The sequence below is a fragment of the Synchiropus splendidus genome, chromosome 14, assembly GCF_027744825.2.
Source record: "Synchiropus splendidus isolate RoL2022-P1 chromosome 14, RoL_Sspl_1.0, whole genome shotgun sequence".
In the NCBI taxonomy this organism is placed as follows: Eukaryota; Metazoa; Chordata; class Actinopteri; order Syngnathiformes; family Callionymidae; genus Synchiropus; species Synchiropus splendidus.
The window spans coordinates 8555809-8577020 of record NC_071347.1 but is presented as its reverse complement, the minus strand read 5'-3'; the positions used below and the strand labels follow the sequence as shown (position 1 = coordinate 8577020).

The 21212-nt window shown below is 40.2% G+C and overlaps 1 protein-coding gene across 2 annotated transcripts in view; it reads left to right on the top strand.

The window, feature by feature from the left end:
• Positions 1 to 21212, top strand: part of ccnd2a (cyclin D2, a) — a 123938-nt gene that overhangs the window by 47941 nt on the left and 54785 nt on the right. For both annotated transcript variants that reach the window (XM_053884807.1, XM_053884806.1), the window contains exon 3: positions 12276 to 12322. The gene's annotated coding sequence lies outside the window, so the exon portion shown is untranslated. The remainder of the gene's footprint in view (positions 1 to 12275; positions 12323 to 21212) is intronic.

Below are 21212 nucleotides of genomic sequence, written 5' to 3'. Positions count from 1 at the left end.
CACATTTGTTAAGTTTTAAACATGTATCCTCGCTTACATGGAATTGCTGCATCTGTTACATAAAGGCAATATTAAATATTGCTTGAGTAAAAAAATTTAAGTGGCTCTTAAAAAAAAAACAGACAGTTAAGTTAAACGTACTGCCTTTAATATTCTGAGGAAAGTGCCATCACTGGTGACCGTTCTGTGACTGCAGTCTCAGTGCACGGCTGGCTGCCTCCGTGTGTCTATGATATCCAGGAGATGCCGCACAATATGAGCTAGTGTATTTGTTGTGTTGCCAAAGTGCTGGATCTTAGTCTTGCACACTTTTTGCATCATGACAACCCCAGATAGTTTTGGTAATTGATAATACCCGAAATGACACCAAAACTCCTTCCCTTATCAAAGACGGAGCTGGTTGGATCTCCTCTCCACCATCCTTGCTTTGGTACTCCAACTCAGGCTTCGCGGCGATGTCAGGGCCTTGCACGTTATTACAAAATGGCAGACAACGCTAGCAGAATGTTTTTAATTGATTTAAATTGATTCTGAATCATAGCAGATGAGAGTCACGGTTCTTATGTGAATCTCCTTCTGGATCGATTTCAGGGTTCTCTGCTACTACTGTGTTGACCTCAAATGAGGCTCAATTTTAAAAACAATGTCATTGGTGTATCTGCTTTAGTACACAAGGATAAAATGAAAATGGAGGAAAATAATTTTGGTGGCTATATTCACATTTTTATATAACCTAAACTAAACTAAACCTTAACTAAAACTCTTTTAATGTCTTGAAAATATTTGGATAAGAATTTCAAATTCATAAGAATTTCAAATACATTCAAAGTAGTGGAAACCCTGGTCGTTGTATAGCGAAAAACCTCCCTGAACAAAAGCAAACAAGCTGCTTTTGTTAGCTTTTGTTCAGGGATTCAGGGATGTTTGTTGTTGTTGTTGTCATCCTAGCTGCCACGTGTCTTCACAGCATCAGTGTGATCAGTGGACCAGGAACTCCTGCACTTACAAAGTTTAGGCTGCTGTAGTTGATCGCCCACGTAGCTTCCAAGAATGCCAATTTGGAAGGAGGAGTGGAGTGCTTATGCTATCTGTGATGGATGTCAACATGGTAATACGCGGAGAAAAATTTGAGCCATTTTCAACCTCTATCCTGGAAATGGTAAAGAAAATAATTCTTGTTTGCTGAATATCTCTCACAAATACTTGTTGTGCAGTACATGCTGAACATCTTTCCATGCTCTTTATTAGTGACTCATGAATCCCTTTCTATATTTTGGAAGGGATATGTCCTGCCATCAACCTTTTTCACTGCTAACCAGACGCAGATGGTACCTGGTTCTGATGCCGCAGCACTGAGTTGGACGTAATCAGTAGTCAGGAAGCCGAGAACTGAAGTGTGGGCCGTCCTGAGGCCCGACAAGGGGGAGTTAGATGAAAGACAGAAATAAATATACGCCTAAATGGAACAAACTTTTGACAAGCGCACACATTCAAAGAGGGGCAGAAATCACGCTTTTATTTTAAGAAGTGAAATGCATCATCTGCGTTGTCCTCAGCATAGCGTCTAAATCTCGCTTCATATCCTTTGATACTGATTTTTGTGGGATGTGGGTGTTTGAAATGAGTTGCTATACTTACAAGTATGATGCTTCCAACCCCATCGGCGTCACTGCCACCCCACAAACTTGTCCTGCTACAAAATGTTGTCATGTTTATATGTGAATCTCTAAACATGAAGGTCTTCTATTGTGCCATCCCCTGGTCTGGCTGCTACAAACTTGTTTGACATGCCTGCAATGTATAATCCAGCACGGCGCCTCTGGTCGACCAGTTCAAGTCTATTAGTTGTTCCAAAGTGCAACAGAGAATCTCTAGATTTCCTGAACTTCCGCGAGTTTCTGCTCAATTGCAGAAGATCATTAATGTAGGACTGTGATCGGCAGCATTTTGAGTTGTGTATCACTGGAACTATAGGTTAGGTTTAGGGTTAGTCACACTTTTTCTCTGGTCCTTCAACTTGTACTCAGGTGCTACATATACATATATATATATATATATATATATATATATATATATATATATATATATATATATATATATATATATATATATATATATATATATATATATATATATTCACTTCTTATGATCCAAATTTCCACCCTTTGCTTCCATGTTATGTTGGGAGCGATGAATACATACAACTTAAGGAAGGACCATCGTAGTTAACGTTTTTTGCAAAATACGTTTCCTCCAAAAATGCAACTTATATACGTTTTTTTTTCTACTTCATGATGCATTTTTTGACTGGAGTGATTTATACCATGCAGTAACTCAAAAAAATATGTCATCTTATTTAAACGCAACGTGATTTGGAGGAAAATGTCCTCACGCACACCTTTTAAGTGCAGTGGTTGAAATCAAGTGGGCATCATGCCTCTGTAAACAACCAACGGAAATAACACCACCCATCCCTCCTTTCCACCACGGCTGATAAGGTTGGACCAGTGCTGGTGTGTAGTACTCAGGTCTGACTTGTTAAATCACTGACACAACAGGTTCCACTCATGTGAAAGAAAGTGCTGCACTATTATTTTGCTTTTGATAGCATTCAAAGTTGGTTTATACTGTGTAAAATGTGTTTGCCGATTAAAAAAAAAAAGATGCAAATCTTACAGTTAAAAATGTAAGATAAGATTTCCCAGATGAGGAAGTGGAATTACTAGTTTAGTCCTCCTTTCAAGCCTTCCGGTCGAGGCAGCGATCATGTGATGGATGCATGTATGATAAATGACAAGAAAAGTACAATGATCATTTTAGAGTTTGGTCTGTAAATAAAGCATGTTTGGTCTTTGTTCAGACTTTTGCGGGCCTTCATCTGCCATGAGTGAAGCACAATTCATTTCACACTGAGTAATTTGTTTGACACAAGCAACACAGACTACTTATTGTCTCAGTGGCATGTCATTTGAATATTTCAAAAGTTCACTTTTTGAGCTCACTTTTTGGTCCTTGTGTGTGTGGCTGTAGTGTGACTGATAGAGCAGCTGCACTGCAATTTGGAGTAGAGGGACGCCTCACTTGCCCCCTTCCAGCTGCCTGCTTTTGTTTCTGGTGGAGCAGACTGTGGCAGCTACTCATAGAGGGCGCTAGTCCGACTAACTGCCTGCAGCTGCCGGCAGGCTGGAGGCAAAGACACCAACAATGGCTGCAGTGCATGGTAGAAGAACACAAATGAGGAGAGCCCTGTGCTTTTGATTATTATATGTATATTACTTTTTTACCGGAAATGATCTGTCATGCTTGAAACACAAACTTAAAACACAGAAAGTGGCCGTCTTTTAAGTTTCAGTGTGTAGTTAAAAATAACAACGGTGCATTATCCTAAGTGTTGACTGACTTCAGAATTAACTTTCTTGCACACCCTTCAGTTTTGAGTCACAGTTCGTCTAACAGTGATTCGTAAGACAGTGTGTGAAAGGCGTTATCAAGAGCGTTGGTTAATGTGTTGTGTCTAGTATTGTAATATATCGGCCTCTGTTAATCAGTGATTCTCTTTTTGCTTTCGTGTTCAGAGGATGGCATTTCAAACATTTCCCCCATCATTCCAAACAAGGCAATTATAAACTATCACATGGGAATCAGTCCAGTTTTCGTTGGCGTTCCTCACTTCTCTGCCGTCATGGCAGCCAATCTTAATGTGAAATGTGTGGTCACAGATATTGTTGTTATCTCAATAAAATATGATACAAATATGGTATTAAAACTAAAATTAAAAGAAATTAGATTTTCAACTTCTTGGTAAGTTCAGCGGTTGACTCCTGAAAAAGGAGTTGATAGGGGTTTGAATGAGGAGGAGGATGATGACCTTAAGGTGTCATTGCTTCATCAGTGGTGATGGTTAATTGGTACCATGAGCCATGGTCATGATCAAGGTCAAGGTGACATGAGGTACTATATGTACCAAGTGACATAAAATCGAGTTGCTATATTGGGACCATGAGGCCACACAATGTCTTAATCCTCACCCCAAGTCATCTTATGGCATCAATGCCACAGGACAGGAGCCATTTAATTCAGATGAAAGCGCGATCATACAACGTGGAAGATGTCACCCTGGGACACCTTAACTGAGACTCACACCAACTGTGGTCGCGGTTTGCATCAGCCCAGTGCCCAGTCATGCAAATTAGGACTCCGAATCGTGTGCTTGTGTTGAACCCACGCTTTAGTTGTCTCCGCATCAGCAATACTTCTCAGTTCCTGCCCCTGTTCCCTTGAGATGGACCTCATTTTTGTTTTCTCCTTTTAAGCTGTCACTCAATCTCAATATTCTCACACGCTGTTTATTCAGCGCTGGAACCTGTATAGTTCCCCACCTTCTTCTTTTGGATTTGTTGTCGTTCGGAGTGGGAAATTTGGCTGCGTCACATATGACAACACTGGGGCAGGAGTGCTGAATGTATGCACGTGCAGCTTTGACGCGCTGACTCAGTTTGGCGGCATCAGAATGCACTTGTTTAAAAAGTGTTTCAAAGGTGTGTGAGAAAAAATATCGAAAGATAAGAACTTTAGCTCAGGCTAGATGGAGGAGAAATCAAGCTGCTCTGTGTGGAAATCGCTCTACTAAACAATGGAAAAACTGGAAACTGGGTATGAAAGTGAATACAATTGAAGGATGATTTCACCCTGTACTGCAACAGTATTGTTCCACGAAGCACATTTTCAGTCGCATTTAAACAGTCCTCAGTCGTCGATCAGTATATTGAACAGTTTAGGGGATCACCTGGATAGGAGTCACCTGATGACTAGCACAATAACAGTCCACTAACTCCTACTCTTCCTTACTACATAATATATAAAGATATAAAGTCACCTCATCGTCCTCACAGAATAGAATGAGAGTACACTTGTTTCAGTCATAGTGGAGGGCTGCATAAGCATACACATTTCTAAGATCTATCAGTTTACGTGTTCCCATTCAGCTGCAGTCTTGACCATACAAACCCAGCGTTTAGGAGACTTGACAATTGGTGCAGTTAAAAGCATGAAGCTCATTGGCTGTGTGTTTTTCTGTGTCTTGGTTAGTTAAGATTATTTTTTTAAAATAAACAATACAAAAATGCAATTCAAATGTACATAATTGACAGTGACTCCACTCTGGCAGCAGAATGTCAGCAGTCGGCTTTGATTATTCTCTGACTTTATGATATTATTGTAATCCCTTTTATTTCGACAGAGAGACAAAACAGCTATTAAAGAGGCACAAAATGTTTCGAGAGAGACGTAGTTCTTTGCATTTCCATTCATACACTTCCCACTCGAGCATCTTCCCAGGTGCCACCAGGTTGTTAGGAGTTTGTTTTATCTAATTTTAAAATGTTGTTTTTTTATATTGAAGCACTGCTCACTTAAGTGTGCTTGCGTGTGTGCGCGTGCGTGTGTCATGGCTGCGAGAGGTTATGAATGAGCTACAGCTGCATGGCCCACTGGTCAGTAAAGACAGCTGATGAATGAAGTGGAAATTATTAAAATAAACTGCTGGGTGATGCAACAACATTTGCTCAGCAGGCCTTCATATCTAAATCCTCCTCGCACATCTGGCCTCACAACGATGAACAATTCTGTTGATGCAACGTACACAAATATTTAAAAACGCCAACGGGATCACCGAGTTCCTTCATTGAAGCATCATGAAGCGATGCTATTGAAAAGATGAGCGATATGAGGACAAACAAGTCATGTTTTTGGCGTCCATACACGGCAACAGATGGTGAAGTGAAAAGACAAAAGAGCGGGAGACCGGACTGCTGATGGACAGACAGACGGAGGGAGAGGAAGACGAGCAGCTATCAGGACAAAGACATCAGTCACGTTTAGGGGATTTTTCCCTCCTCCCTTTAGCGAGTGGACCTTGATCCACACAGACTCTACTGTGTCATGGTGTGTGTGTCCCTGTGTTACTATGGGTCTGCAAGTGGACAAAACATGACTCAGCAGAAATGGAGAAACAGAATAGCAGTTAGCCAAATGCAACAGATGGATAGTTTTCCACTGACCGATCCACAGAACACGCTGAAAATAGCAAATTGTCCCTAATAATGTTTTTTTTTTAAATAAGGATTCATGTCAGAAGAGTGAAAAACTGGAAGAAAAAAAGTGAGTTAAAGTTGTGTCCGGTTGTTCTGAAGCGAAGGATGGATGACCATGTGGAAGCAGTTCATACTACTCTTACAGGGGTTGGATAAAATAATGGAAACACCTTAAAGCTAGAAAAGCTTTAAGGTGTTTCCATTATTTTGCCCAAACCCAGTATGTCTAAACCACCAAAAATGTAAAGCAGCATACTGGCATTTTGAGTGATGTGATGCTCAGCTGGTGTGATGTAAGGACTTTCACAATGATACAATATTTAATATGCAACTATGGTTCAATTGAATCCTCTACCTTTGTAATATTATTGTATGTATTTACTGTTATAATTACTTTTTGCTGTTTTCATCCATAAATAACAGTAACAGGTGAGATGTGACTTGGCAATGCTTAATTCAGGCTAACCTTTTCTAAGGAAATGAAATTTCATCCTTTCATGATCAGGCTTGTTTCAAGGGGAGCTTAACTTTAACTGCCATCGAGCATCATTGTGTGTCTTTCCGAAGAATGAGGAAGTGAGTGTCAGTTTTATTTTTGTGGCTTTGGCTTCTCAATTTGGATGCTGATGGACGTTTGAGACAAGCAGGAGGTGAAAGTTTTGCTGACTGATAGAAGATCTTTCTGTCCCACAGATGTGTGTTAAAACATTTGTGTCCGTGTGCTTGCTTGGGGAGGTCCACTGGTCCTGGCAAACAGAATCTGGTCTTATCTCTGGTGTTTTATGTTCCTAGTGGGGCACAAGCAGCCCTTTGTGGCAAAGAGGTGGCTGGTCCCGGTCCAGACCAGCCCATGCAGCTGTTAACCACTGTTGGACAAGTCCATGTGTGTGTGTATATATGTGTGTCTTAGATGTACATGTGTATATTGGTGTGCATAACTGCTTGTTCTTGTGTGTTTACGAGGGCGTGTGCTCAGTTTGTGTGTGAATATTTGCTGTCATCAGACCGACAAAACACTTGTATTTTAATGTATTTTAGCTTTTAATTTTATCAGATCCTTGACGCATATAACGTACACGCACATAAACGCAAATGTCATACCATACAACATCAAAAATATGCTCGATATTGGATGACTGTGAACTTACCTGGGGCAGGTTCTTCGCTCCGGAACATTGTATCGCCGGTTTTGCAATAAGTCATGTGACTCTATAATGTATACTATTTTGGCTTTGAAACTAATGGTCATAGGAACATGGTACTTGGCATCATAAGTCGAAGTAAGAGAGGGTGTGGGACCAGTTTATAAGCCGGTAGGCCGGTAGGCAGATTTGTTCCATGGAGAATTTTTCTTATCGCCCAACCCCAAATCTTACGTGATGAAAAGACTACTCTGTAAGACATGCTCCTTTTATATATATATATATATATATATATATATATATATAGTATATAAAACTCATGGGGATTTTGTTGGACAATATATGAAGCTCAGTTGACCTTAACTTGGTCTATAGTGTGACCCATGAACACCTTCTAAAATGAGCCATCGGTGAAGGCGGAACCCAGCCACGTGCTGTGTTGGCAGTGGTCTGTGTGTCGAGGGCAGGAATGTGGCCCCCAGACTTGGCTCCTGGTTGTTCCGCGTGTTAGACGGAGACCTACCGAAACATGAGTCATGCTTTTTAGACATGTCATTCCGAGATCAAAAACATTACTTTAGCTCACCAGGAATGTCAGCTGTTTTAAATTCCTCGCCTTTATTCATCCAGCGAATTATCAGAATGATTTGGCCTGTATGTATTTAGTTGCCTGAGCTGTTGGTGTCTCGCACTCATTCATTGGTATACATTGTTCCACTTTAAAACTTAAAAAAAGACTATAAACAAATACTGAGTATTGATGACTGCTACTTGGTTTGGCGAAGAAACACATCCTACATCAAACTGTCATGGCTCTGTGAATCGGGTCATTTGTCCGCATGTGAAACCTGGCATGACTTTGCACAAGCAAGACAAATTTGTTGTACGAGCTTGAACAAAACTGTTTGAGATTCTTTGACAAGTGAAAACACGCTACTTCCACTGCCGCTGCCACCATCCATCATTTCGTCTCACATTTGAAATGCATCATCTGAGACGACCTTTAACCTGCGAGGCCATGTCACTTCCTTTTCTCCAGCGGTGTCCTATACCAGGCTGAAAGAGAGACGGGTCGCTCAGGTCAGCAGGTTGAGCTGTCATCGCAGGTTTCACAGGCTTTTTAAGAGTGTCACTGTGTGGGGTCGTGGCAGGACTGATTTATTTCTGCTGTCGCCTCAAACTGTTTGTTCTTTTCCTTCTGCCCATTAGTCAATCTTCTTCTTTCGATTATATTTGGGGTTCACCTTTGGGTACACCCCATAATCTCATTGACAGAACTGAGCTCGAGTTCCCACCATGTTCCTACCTCGACCTCACAGTCACCCTTATCCACGTCCAGTCTGCAAACATCCTCGCCATGGGACGCAGCTGCACAAGTTCTGTGTCGAACGAACCTTTTGTCCAACTTTTTGCCAGTGTCCAGCCTCCTCTCCACTATTTTGGCCAATTGAAAATCGCGACTGTCTTCTGCGATTTGTTGTCACCTATGTCCCGTCGGTGCAGATCAACATCTCAAATGTTGTTTTCATTTTACTTTCCATGCTTCATCACTGGTTTGTAAACAGTAGGGTTGTAATATCACACAAAACCTTGTTTTTGTGTGATATTTGTTCCCAGATTTAAAGCTTCGGTTCAGTACATTTTTGGTACAGTGAGGCACACTAATGCAACAGGTTTCTTCAGAAAAAAAAAATGGGGGACACATTCTTGTGATAGAGCGAGCATAAACGCTGCTGTCTCCTTGCTCGCATTACAAGCGTGTTGTGCGTTTCATTGCTATTGATATGCTGCTGTGATGTCACTCTTCTGTCCAATAGAACTGATACTCTGCAGGGAGAGGATGGTTCTGAACTAACAATCTTTCTACTCTGCTGGAGTGGTAGAAACAAGGTACCTCCGTTGTGTTTCGTTGATCTGCGAAAACATCTCAAGTTCCTGTACCACTGACATGGTACGGCTGTGTCAGTGGAAACAGTAGTTCCAATTGTTGATCTGTTATGGCTGGCTTGCTGCTGTGGTCTGTTGTGAGCTACCACTTTGTGGGCCGGGTGAGAACACATATTAAAGCAACTAAGTTCCACATGTGCTCAGATCGTTCTGAGTGCTGACCGGACCGAGTATGGTCTGAGTATGTGCACTGTTTGTTCATTACACCCCTATCAAACTGAAAGCAGACTTTCTTCTGGGTGTCTTCACTGTATTTTGCAACAGCAAGCTTGCCATTTTTACTACACTGTTTTCAGTGAGTTCATCTCAATTTTTCCTAAAAGGGGCACTTTTGTCATGAATCACATTGGAAAAGATGCATTTTCATGGAGTGTTGTCCCCATGAAAATGCATTACATTGAATCATGCAGGGATATGCTGAACAGTATCTTGAAAAAGGCTCTTTTTATCTCATGTACAGACTCAATTTTAAAGTCCCTCCAGTTTCACTTGCTAATACCATTGTCATTTCACCATCCAACCAGAATGAACAAACTAAAGTCACCATTGCCAATCGGTTGAGTGAGCTCCCCATCACCAGAACATCTTCAGGTCCTCTACTCAAAACACATTGTAAACACACGTCATTTTTTTATACTGAATGTGTTGAATGCACCTAAGATGCACTCACGATGTATGTGAAGTAGCAATTCATTGATGATGCTACACCACTTCCTTTCTTCCATGCGGAACGTCGTTCTATTTATCCCACTGCTTTCTTCTGTGATCGGAACCCTCTTTGTAATCATTCTTTTATTCTGCTCATGTTTGGACATCCTAAGAAACATCTGCCTGTGTGTGATAGCGACGGACAAACAGAGCAGGTAAAAACCTCACTGACCTCAGATAAAGAAGATGGGGGAAGACAGTCGGGTCTGCCAATCAACAGAGTCTTTATCAATTAACCCTGGGTGAAAAGGAAGATAAACCTCCTTGAACAAATGTGACAAAGACCAAAGAGTTGATGGAAAGTTCTTCCTAGGCTTGACTTGGGTGGTGACGAATCAGCTTATTTAGACAGGCTTTTGACTGTCTCACAAATCAAAGAGTGCGTCAGAATGGAGAGATTAGGGAGGTTTTACCTGTTCCCTTCCCACTTTGTCGTCGTCCACCTGGATGTTCTGTTCGAGTTGCCTTGCTCACATACAAACAGTCACACACACACACACGACAGCTGAGCTTTTTGAACCTGATAAAATGCAGCTGTTTTGATCTGCAGCTTCAGGACTGAAGAGGCCCAGCCAAGGCTGTTTGAAGAAGGAATGAGAGTCGCATTGTTCATGAAGAGAGATTCCCCCTGAAGCTTTCTGCCTCTCTCAGTGTGGCCTGTCCCCACAGATTCTGTCATTTCAAGACACGACTTTAAAGCTCGTCCTGGAAGTGACGTGAACTTGAACAAAGACACAAGAGGACGACTCTTCAAACAACAGAACGTCCTGGGCCAGGAATTGAAATTCATAAACTGTTTCAAATTATCTGAATTGCTCTGGCAAACATGTCTCCATGAAACAACACCACACGTCCTTCTTCACTCACAGTTGTAGCAGACATTCAGGAAAACCTCATCTTTTTCTTTTAAAAATCAATACCCACCTTTTTAGTAAGGCAAGAATGAAATCAAATCACATGACAATGTTATCCACAAAATGCAGAGGCTGCTTGAGAATATTAATACATTGATGTATATATATATATTAAATACTACATTATGTATATGAAACCGGAAAAAATATAACAATTTGAGTATCAAATTGACAGGAACTACAGTTAAAAAAAAAGGACAGGCTGCATTATAGCCTGTTTTCAACTCAATAAGCCTTCTTGTTTTCGGGCCAAGAAACCCAGCCTCATCGAAGATGAAAATGCTTGACGTTTTTTGTGCTTGTCTGTATCTGCCGTCGGCACAGAAAGCATTGATCTCACACATTTCTTTCGTAGATTTTTTCCGTGTTTACGGCCTTCACTCTCACTCTCTATCTCGCTGGTTTCTGCGTTGTCGCCTGCGTGTTTAGTAGTTGTCTTAGTTGTCTTGTCTTAGACAAACCACTCTGGCTCATGAGAAGGACTGTCTATTCAAGTGACTCCAGAGAAAAGCCCAATGTTGCTTGCAATACACAGACCTGGCCGTTATGCTGACGTCATTTTCTCTGCGCAGGGTTGCTGCTGGTGCTTTCCTTCACTTTCTTGTCTGTCTTTTTTGGCAGAGCAGGCGCAGCAAATGTGCCTTACTGCCCCCTACAGGTTACAAATAGAAGTTTAGGTAACTCTTCTTGCATGGCAGATATTACTTAAATGAGAAATACCATTTTAATCTTCTCTGATAAGCTGGATAAGACATGCAGACGTGTCAACTCCTGTGCAAGAACCAAAGACAATCCACAAACATATGTATTATGCGTATGATATATGAGCTCATACACTGTATGAAATCCTATATAACTGGATGCTGCGTCGGCCTTTGTGTCTTTGTTTATACGTTCAAGTCCGGAAACCTGTGCCTCTCATTCATTTTTTTTTTTAGCTATTTTTTTTATTTCCACAACTTGTGGATTCTCACTTGATTACTACTTTGCTCACTCATAGCATTCTCACGATGAGCTTCATGATGTAGTCACCTGATAAGGTTTTCCAACAGGTGACAACATCATGAAGGTCAACAAAGCAAAAGGTGGGTTTGAGTCATTGGAAATCTGAAACATATTTAGAGTTATTCAACTTTTTTTTCGTTTGTTACATAATTATATATCCTGCTTCATATATTTGATGTCTTTAGTATGTATCTACAATATAGAAAGTGTGTATATATATATATATATATATATATATATATATATGGCCCTCTCGAGAGAGAGAGAGACGCTGTAATGAGTCTGAACTGTCTGAAATGTCTGTCACAAAATGTTCTAATACATTTAAGAGAATACTACTTCAGTGATACCTTGACATTTATGTGGTTGGAATTTCCCACTGAACAGTGTCAAAATCAACACACACTCACAGCCCTAATGCTTTTCTGTCAGGATTCTAACAGTTTGTTCTCCATTGTGTCCTTTAGGATCCCACTGGTGCTAAATATTCTGCCTTTGCCTCAGGTGATCTCAGGTAAGAGGAACTGCTGCTTTTATTAGCAACACGTGAGCTGCTGTGTCACGTGAGCTGTCTTTTTCAACACGCTGTGTGATATCTTTGATGTTCCTCTGATGATTTACGTGGATGTTTTGGAGCTTGTTTTGCTGGGTATTGACAGTTTGCTCTACTTGAAGTAGCTCGTGTTTGTGTCTGGGTGTGTTTTCGTGGAAACAAACCCTCAGTAGTGTGTCATGTACAGATCACTGCAAAGCTTGGTTCAAGTTTCACGGTACTTGATCACGTAATGGTGTGGTTAAGATCGTATTGTGTTAACCTGAAGCATTGCTGATGAATTCACACGTTTGTCTTACCACAGTCAAGTTACTGGTTTGTTTTATAGTGCAGAAGCGGCTTCTTCAATAACCCCCAAAAGTTGAATCACATCAGTATCCAGATATGACTTGAAGGTCAGTTCCAGGCTCAGAAGGTGGCGTTGGATGACACGTGCTCACTGGGTCTGGTGTTGGAGACAGAAATCTGTTTTTAGCTCCAATGAGAGAGTTGGTTGGGTGTTCCTTCTTGGGGTGAAGCTCAAGTTTTTGAGGCTTTTGTTTACGAGTGAAGGAAGGCTGAAGCATGATATTTACAATCAAAAGCGTTTTCAGTAATGGGGGCTTCATCATTCCGGATGATGAAGAACTGAGCTCAAAGGCAAAGCTTTTGATTTAGCTGGATTTAAGTGGAGCCTGGAAGTGTTGGAGAGATTATACTGTATCTCCCAGGTGTCACTCTGCTTTAGAGATATTCTGCAGAGAGGCTTGTGTGGGCATCTTTGCTTAGACTGCTGCCCTCTTCATGCGAAGTCAGATGAGCTCTCAGTGGGTCAGTGTAACTAGCGCAGGGTCCTGCCTGAGTAAACCCCTACATGCCAGGAAATATACTGTACATGACTTACATGCAATAATTCAGTATAGAGTATTATCCTGTAATAATGTGGTAGTCATGTGGTATTTCTTGCAATTATGTTTAGAATTGCATTAAAGAATGTTCCAATATCATTTAGAACGACATGTATTTTTGCGTAAAACAGTGATGGAATTAATCAAATTCATCGGAGGGTTTTGATTAATTGATGTCAAACTCCAGCCGTCATTTGTGAATGGAGTCACATTGTATATTCTGGTGCACCTGGAATTGATGTATAGAAAACAATCCTTGTAAAAGAAACATACATGTACATTATGAATTATTTATATTTTGAGAATTACAAAATATAGAATATATTGAGACTATATATATATATATATATATATATATATATATATATATATATATATATATATATATATATGTATATATATACTCAAATCCTATTCACCAAAACAAGTTTATTACAAATTGTAACTGAACTAATGTACAATCAATTTATAGTATTGCACAATGTAATTAATTACAACAACAAAAAACGCATTAAAATATTTTAATCGCAATCAATAATTTAATTTAATTTAATTTAATTTAATTTAATTTAATTTAATTTAATTTAACAGTTTGCTCTCCAGACAACAGGGAACCTTTGTAAGTGCAGGAGTTCCTGGTCCACTGATCACACTGATGCACAAGACACGTGGCAGCTAGGATGATAACAACAACAACAAACATGGAGGAATCCCTGAACAAAAGCAAACAAAAGCATCTGTTTGCTTTGGTTCAGGGAGGTTTTTCACTACACAATGGTCAGGGTTTCCACTACTCTGAATGTACTTGAAATTCTTATAACATTGAAATTCTTATACAAATATTTTCAAGACATTAAAAGAGCTTCAGTTTAAATAAGGTGATATAAAAACTTGAATATAGCCACCATCGTGATTTATAGTGCCATTGTCAAACTGAAAATCATATGTATATATATACATATATATATATATATATATATATATATATATATAAACGGACCATTTCTCTTGCACAACTGTAAAACCCTGTTCTTAACAAAAACTAAGAAATACAGTACCTTCATTTTCGGTATCACCGTGAAGGGATAGAATGAGTTCATGCAGTCATTCCACAGGCCTGGCTTCCTGTAAATGTTCAACAGTGTTAGTTTCTCTCATTCGTCGTGTTTCACTCACTCTCACTCAATGTAGTTTTTCATTGGCTAACAACGGACTGTTGCCTACTCAGGGCAGTTTCTTCATGTTTCATGACAACGGATTTGTTTAGCAAGGTTGGTAACAGGCGATGACCGTCACTGCCAGCTTATCACACCATAACAACCTTTCAGTGTGTGTTTTATGGACCACATCTTTCTGTATTTGTGGTTTATCATGATATCATCTTTGTCTTTGATGATGAATTGGTAAGCTTAATCAAAGTGGGGTTTTTTTCTATCCTTTTTGTAATGTTACACGGTCAAATGAGCGCACATCTGCACTTGCTGTTATTACGGAATGCAAATTCTGCATAGTTTGTTTTTATCAGGAAATTGGACAAAATAAATAAATAGACGGAAGGAGGGGCAAAGGCAACCACACATTTATTTATGTGTTTATATTTATACGGGGTCAATACAGTATGCTGTAGGAGCAGCAGAGGCGGGATCAGATGTGACAGTTGAAGTGGATGTTAACAGTCTTTGTAGTCATGTTCTGTGAGGATTTCATGTTAGAAATTAGGAATGTAATCAGGATTAAGACAAAAATTGTGATTCCAGTGCTAGTACAGTTTCACAGTACTCATTCCACCTGGCTGGAGGCAGATTTGTTCTTTGTAATGTACGAGAAGGAACTCAGATGTTCCCTGATGTGACTGAAATCCTTTCTTTTTGTTTCTTTGCTTTTAAATTAGACTGCCTCGTTCATATTGATATCTCCCATTTTCTTCACAAAACTGATGGAGTACATTGGTTAATCTGTCTGCTGGTGATAGGTGAGAAGTTGAAACCTCTAACCTCAGTGATATCTCTACCTTCCAAGGGACAATGATGACTGGTTAGAGTCAAAACATCATCTGTTGAGTGAAGCTAATCATCTCAATGTTAAGTGCTATGAAGACTACAAAAGCCGGCTTGTTAATAAATATCAATTATATCATTTATTTGTTTGATAAGTCACTGAAAAGATTTCCATATATAAACACTTCCAGAACACCAACACGGCGTGAGAGCGACTTTATCTATCGCTCCATATTCTACATCATCATTTGGACCTAAAAATATCTCATGTGTGGGACTTAAAAAAAAAATAGAATAACAACTCTTGTCACCCAAAAGGGAAAAGGTCTGTCCTTCTTTAGGAATTATGGTGGGAAGAATCAATGACTTCCTCCATCTTGCGCCTCAGGGGACAGGAGGACAAAGTCTCTCTGGTATTAATAGGAGTCGTCTGATAAGCTCTCCAGCCTTGTAGTGTCGCAGCCTCGTTGTGGGAACTTTTTGTCATCGTATCAAAGAACTCCGAGAGAATATACGTGTCCTTGGTTTTCCTGTTCTCACTCAGTTCCATGTTCTTCACTGTACATCACAACCTTTCACAGAACAATGGCAGACAATCAAGCGCTCCATCAGCCGACACTTGACACTGCTGCTTTGATCACTTTCTCCTCCAGGCTCTGATAATGCCCCAAGAGCTCTGTTCATTTAAGAGTCGGGACCAGGAAAAATCTGTCAACACGCCGTTACAGTAGGAAACCCTCGTACAAATAAATAAATACAGAATAGCCTTGAACACATATGTCAGTTCAATAAGTTCTATGTGAATTGTCTTCAGAAATGATATATGAAACATAGAAAGAAGCATAGAAAGTATATATAATCATTATGGGTAGGGCTGTTAAAATATGTCAACAAAAAAGCACAAACAAAAACAACAGCTGTTCGTTTCTGCATGCTTAGTTGCAGAATAGGAGTGGCCCTCAAGGCACACTTTTCTCTCGACAAAAATTTGGTTCTCATGTGAAAGTCAGTCAAAACAAATGCTGCCATTTAGAAGAAAAAAATTATATATATATATATATATATATATATATATATATATATATATATATATATATATATATATATATATATATATAAAATCTTCACACCAGTACTGCAATGATGGGGAAAAGTTACTTTGTTGGTAAATCAAAATATAATAGCAAGGATATGTGGTTTAAGTTGAATGAAATGAAGAAAATGACAAGAAAAAATAAGCAAATTTCATACATCAGTGAACTGATAAAAGAGGAAAATTGTCACAGATGTTTTTGCGAAGCAGAGACGTCGTGACAGCTGGTTACTATACTCGTTTCCTGTTTACCTTCAAATAAAACACCCAACAGAAACGTGCTTTCAGCAAAAGCTCAAAACCATCCCTGTTATATAACTCTGATTTATGTCATTGTGACGAGAGACACGCCACACTGAAAAAAAGAATGTAGCTAGATAATAAAAAAAAGTGTTATGAAAAGAGTTTAATAACGAATTATGTTTTTCAGTTTTTTATTTGTTTAAACTGTTCTGGTGCGAGACAATTGTATCTACTTGTACTTGTGAGGAGAGAAAGTCTTTTATGTATTCAGCTATGCAATATATCTGTACTGTATAATGAATAATTAAAATGTATTATACATGCTAATTGTCTATAACCATCAATAATTATAGTGCACTTACAGTTTAATTAACAAAAGAAATAATAGTAATACATTACCAAAAGCACCAGTCATTCACACACTTATGCTCCTTGTGGATACATTTTTCCTACTTGTTTGAACAGGATGACTCAGCTTTTGTGGAATATTTGGTGGCTTTGTCCGACTGAAACATGATTTTAAAACTATTTTAAGGTTAGAACTACATCTTTTTTATTTGGCCCATTGTTCCACCAAGCTCAGGAAACTTCATGTAACACATGAGTATGTTCTGAGACTGATACAAGCACATGTGGGACGTATTAAACAATGGACGCGTTAAATAGAGAAGGGATTTGGGCCGGAGAATGGATCTTTTCTTTACTTCTTATAGACTTATTTTTCCATCGTCAGCTATTTTGACAGTCTTGATGCCCCAAATAGGCAGAGCATGGGAAAATAGCAGTCATCGAGGAAAGCGCTGGGAACAGACACAGTTCTCATTGGTAGTATTGTGGGATGTGAGCGAGCAGATTAAGTTCTTGCATCTTCTGAGCTGGACGCTGCAATTGGCCAGAGCAGGCAAAGCTTGGCGAGGGTGCAGGGACGGGCAGGGGTGCACAGAAACTGCCTCTGTTTTGCATTAGTCTAGTCTCGGTGATTTAAAATCCCCTGACGTCGGCATAAACATTGGCGACTTGCATACCGACATACCATGCTGATGGTTGTTGGTCAATTACTAAGGCCCAAGTGGTTCAGCCCACCCAGTGCTGCCGACCCTCGGCTGGCCACCTACCGCCTTCCTGTCCAGTCCTGGCTCTGGATCAGAGACTGGCCGTACGTCAGGGGACGAGGCTAATGATGGCCGCAGCCCTGCCGTCCCTTTCAAGACCCAGCCCAGGAGAACAATTTTAGCTAATAGTATTTCCTGGAGATAAGATACACACAAGCTCCTTTTACTTTTTCCTCTGTTTTGGAGGTGCGTGAAATGTCGACTGTTGAGGAGTACGTGTTCGGATCCACGCGTCGATCAATCCCAAGATAAGCGGAAGCCGCTCACTACTGTCCTTCATTGTCTGCTCTACAGTTGTCTATATTAAAAACATGTTTATCAAATCATTTTGCTCTCCATCAGGGGGTAATTCGTTTAATCAAGACTGTGTTTTGCGATTAATTTACTCAAGCGAGTCCCTCAAAATTGTTTCCAGCTTGAATGGAGATTGTTGAAGATTGTAACATTGAGTTTCTTGTTGTTCTGTTCCCAGGTCAGAAGTTGCTTCTCCTGACTGCTTTTGAAAGGGTTGTTTTTCTGCTATCTTTTTAATAGAACGAACAATTGGCAGGTAAAAAGATGCTTGCTGAATTGACTAGTTTTGAGAGCATCATGTGCCGAGAGCTGTCGTCAGTATGTTATATTTGATATGATCCCCCACATGAGAGGTGGCAAGCACAAGAATGGAATGGTTATCCATTTAATCATAAAAAGAGAGAATGGTCCTGTCGGGTTTTTTCAGGTAGAGCTGTTTTCCCAACAGACTCACTGTATTTACATACTAAGAGAGAGACTGTGATGATAGCAAACAGAAAAATGTGTCTGGCTGTGGTGCCTGCAGTGTTATTTTTTATTAAACGTCTTCATCGGGGGAGTGAAGTTGAACAATCAGATTTGCTGTCATTAGCAGAAAGCGATCACAGTGTGCGCAGCTACTAATACCCAAAATGACGTGTGTTACGTGTATGTACAATTGAATTACAGTTCTAGTTTGATCCAGTTTTGAAAACACGAGTTTGCGTCAAACATCGAACTTTTTTATGATGCATTCATTATGTATCTCCGTAGTGTTATAATGAAATAAGAGCTCAAGATCTTTCCAAGAAGATCAGCATTTGTTTCCATTGTGCGGGGGCCGTGGTCGTAGCCTTGACTATAAGGCACTGCAGCATCCCCGGCGAGCATAACATCATTGGTTTTTCATTATCAGAGTAATGCTGTGTTCAGAAAATAGATAACTTGCTCATAGCACACATAAATGGTACATACCTACAGAGAAAACTAAATCATGCAGATGAAGGAGATAAAATATTCGATAAAATGTTATCAATGCAGCATGTGCATTTGCAGGATTTATTTGCATCAAATGTCCAACATTAGATATAATAGCATTGCAGTAATGGTAAATACAGTGGTTGGGGTGATAATGCATGAGTGAAGGTGTGTTGCCTGCAGACACAGAACAAGACAAGGCTCATTTTGTTTGTGAGAATCATCCCTTCTGCCTCAGACTGTCTGTCTCTGTTTAAGGACAACAGCACCATCAAAATGGAAGCATGATCACAGGCCGACCAGAACACCCACATCCGTCCACGTGCCCCTGTGATCCCAATCATTCATAAATTGAGCCACAGAGATTAGATTCCACCCTTTTCGCAGCACGGACTGTTGTCTCTGTCTAAAACCTCCAAAGAGGAAACAGTGTTGTGCAAAAAAAAACTGTACGGCTGTCGATCTCTGGCGCGTCATTCATATCCATTTCATCAAGGATCTTGAATCTTGTTTTGTGTATCCGTCTCCATTGTCACCATTTCTTCCTTTTGCTCAGCCAGAAAAATAGCTGCAGCGTTTTCCCCACAGTCAATGAGACTAGATTGGACTTAACAGCCAGGAAGCTCCGTGTACAGGCTGTAGCTTACCAGAATGTAAATAGAGCAGAGTTTTTCACATTACTTCACCGTTTATTTTTAGGAGCTGAATAAGGGCAGGCGAGGGTGTGCCTTCTTTAGACTAGACTGGGAGTCTTATCGGTGCTATACAGAATAAAAGTGGAAAAATATACATCCAACTCTCTGTGGCTTAATCTCAATGGACTGTAAATGGTAAAGAATATGTTTGAACTTGAGTTCTTATGTGTCATTTGTATTTTTGTCTCTGATCTAAGACTTGTAGGCAAAACAGAATCAATATTTATCGAACAGTAACTGGAAGATTTACAACAATAAATATGAAACAAATCAAATACTGCTGCCTTTTAATTATTGGCATATTTGCTGTTTTTTGTGTGTGCGTCTTCATATTCACCCTCACCCTCCCATTTGCCCACAAATGTTTTCGCTAAGGGTCATGAGCTGAGTGTGAACGGTTCTGGATTAGATGGTAAAGGTCCAAATTGTGATTATTTAAATGCATAACAGATGCATGTAAAGAGCAGAACTCACTTGTGCAGCATGCTGTCAACCATACAGATAGATAAACAAGTCTGGCTGACCGCCAGATCCGTCACTCTCAACCCGATTTCTGACACTCTGAACCCAAGAGCAAGAGGAAGACGTTGAGATTCTGGAACTTGAACAGATGAAAAGGATGTGAAAGCTTTACATGGGGAGTTATTTAAGGTTTATAAATACTATTTTCCCTGTCATGAGATGATCCATTGAGGGTGACTGTGCTCTTGGAACACTGGTCTTTGTGACCAGCGTTCCAGAGGTCGACATCAATTGTGGCAAATACTGTTTGGTGTTTGGTGGATTTTGGCTTTAAATCCTTGAATATATTATAGTAAAGTTATATTTGAGTTATGTCTTGTGGCGTCTCTAGGACAAACTAGACGCCTTCTCGTTAATGAAGTGTTACTCTTCACAACTGAAAACAAAACGCATGTGCGGATCATTCAGTCAACTTCCTCTCACGGCCTCTTATGTAACTTTCCCTTAGAGTATAGCATTCATACCAAACTGTTATGACATCATGTCTCCCAAGAATGTCAGGTTATAAAGTTTTTCATTTTTATTTTAGATAGTAGAGGAAGAAGAGTTGCCAAACACATGTTGAGTGATGTCATTGCAGCTGGTGACTCAGTGGAATTTCCACAAAGGTAAGCTGCTGAACTGTAGAATCACAGTCAGTCACAATCGCACTCAGTCACGCTGCTTCTATGTCGCGGCTGATTTCTGCATATAGTCTGCGTGGATGTGAGGACAACAGCTCCCAGCTCCGCCTCCGTGTCAGTGATAGATGCGCACGCACAGGCACACACTTGTGTTTGGCCTTGTCCCTATCCAAACAGTCCTCTATAGTGAGCAGCTCCAATGGAGTGGATCATTTCCAGCTAAGACACCCTTTCACACTTCCTCCCTCCCTTTCGACCAAACCGTCCCTCCTGTGTGACTGCAGAGCCTTCCTTCCTTCCTCCTGACACAGAGGCCTGGGGGAGTCACGGGGGAGTCAGGATGGCCGGATGTAGCTCCATCAGACAGACTGACTGACAAGAACCAGACTAGCAAATAGGAGGATGCTGCTACTGTGGACTTGAACTCT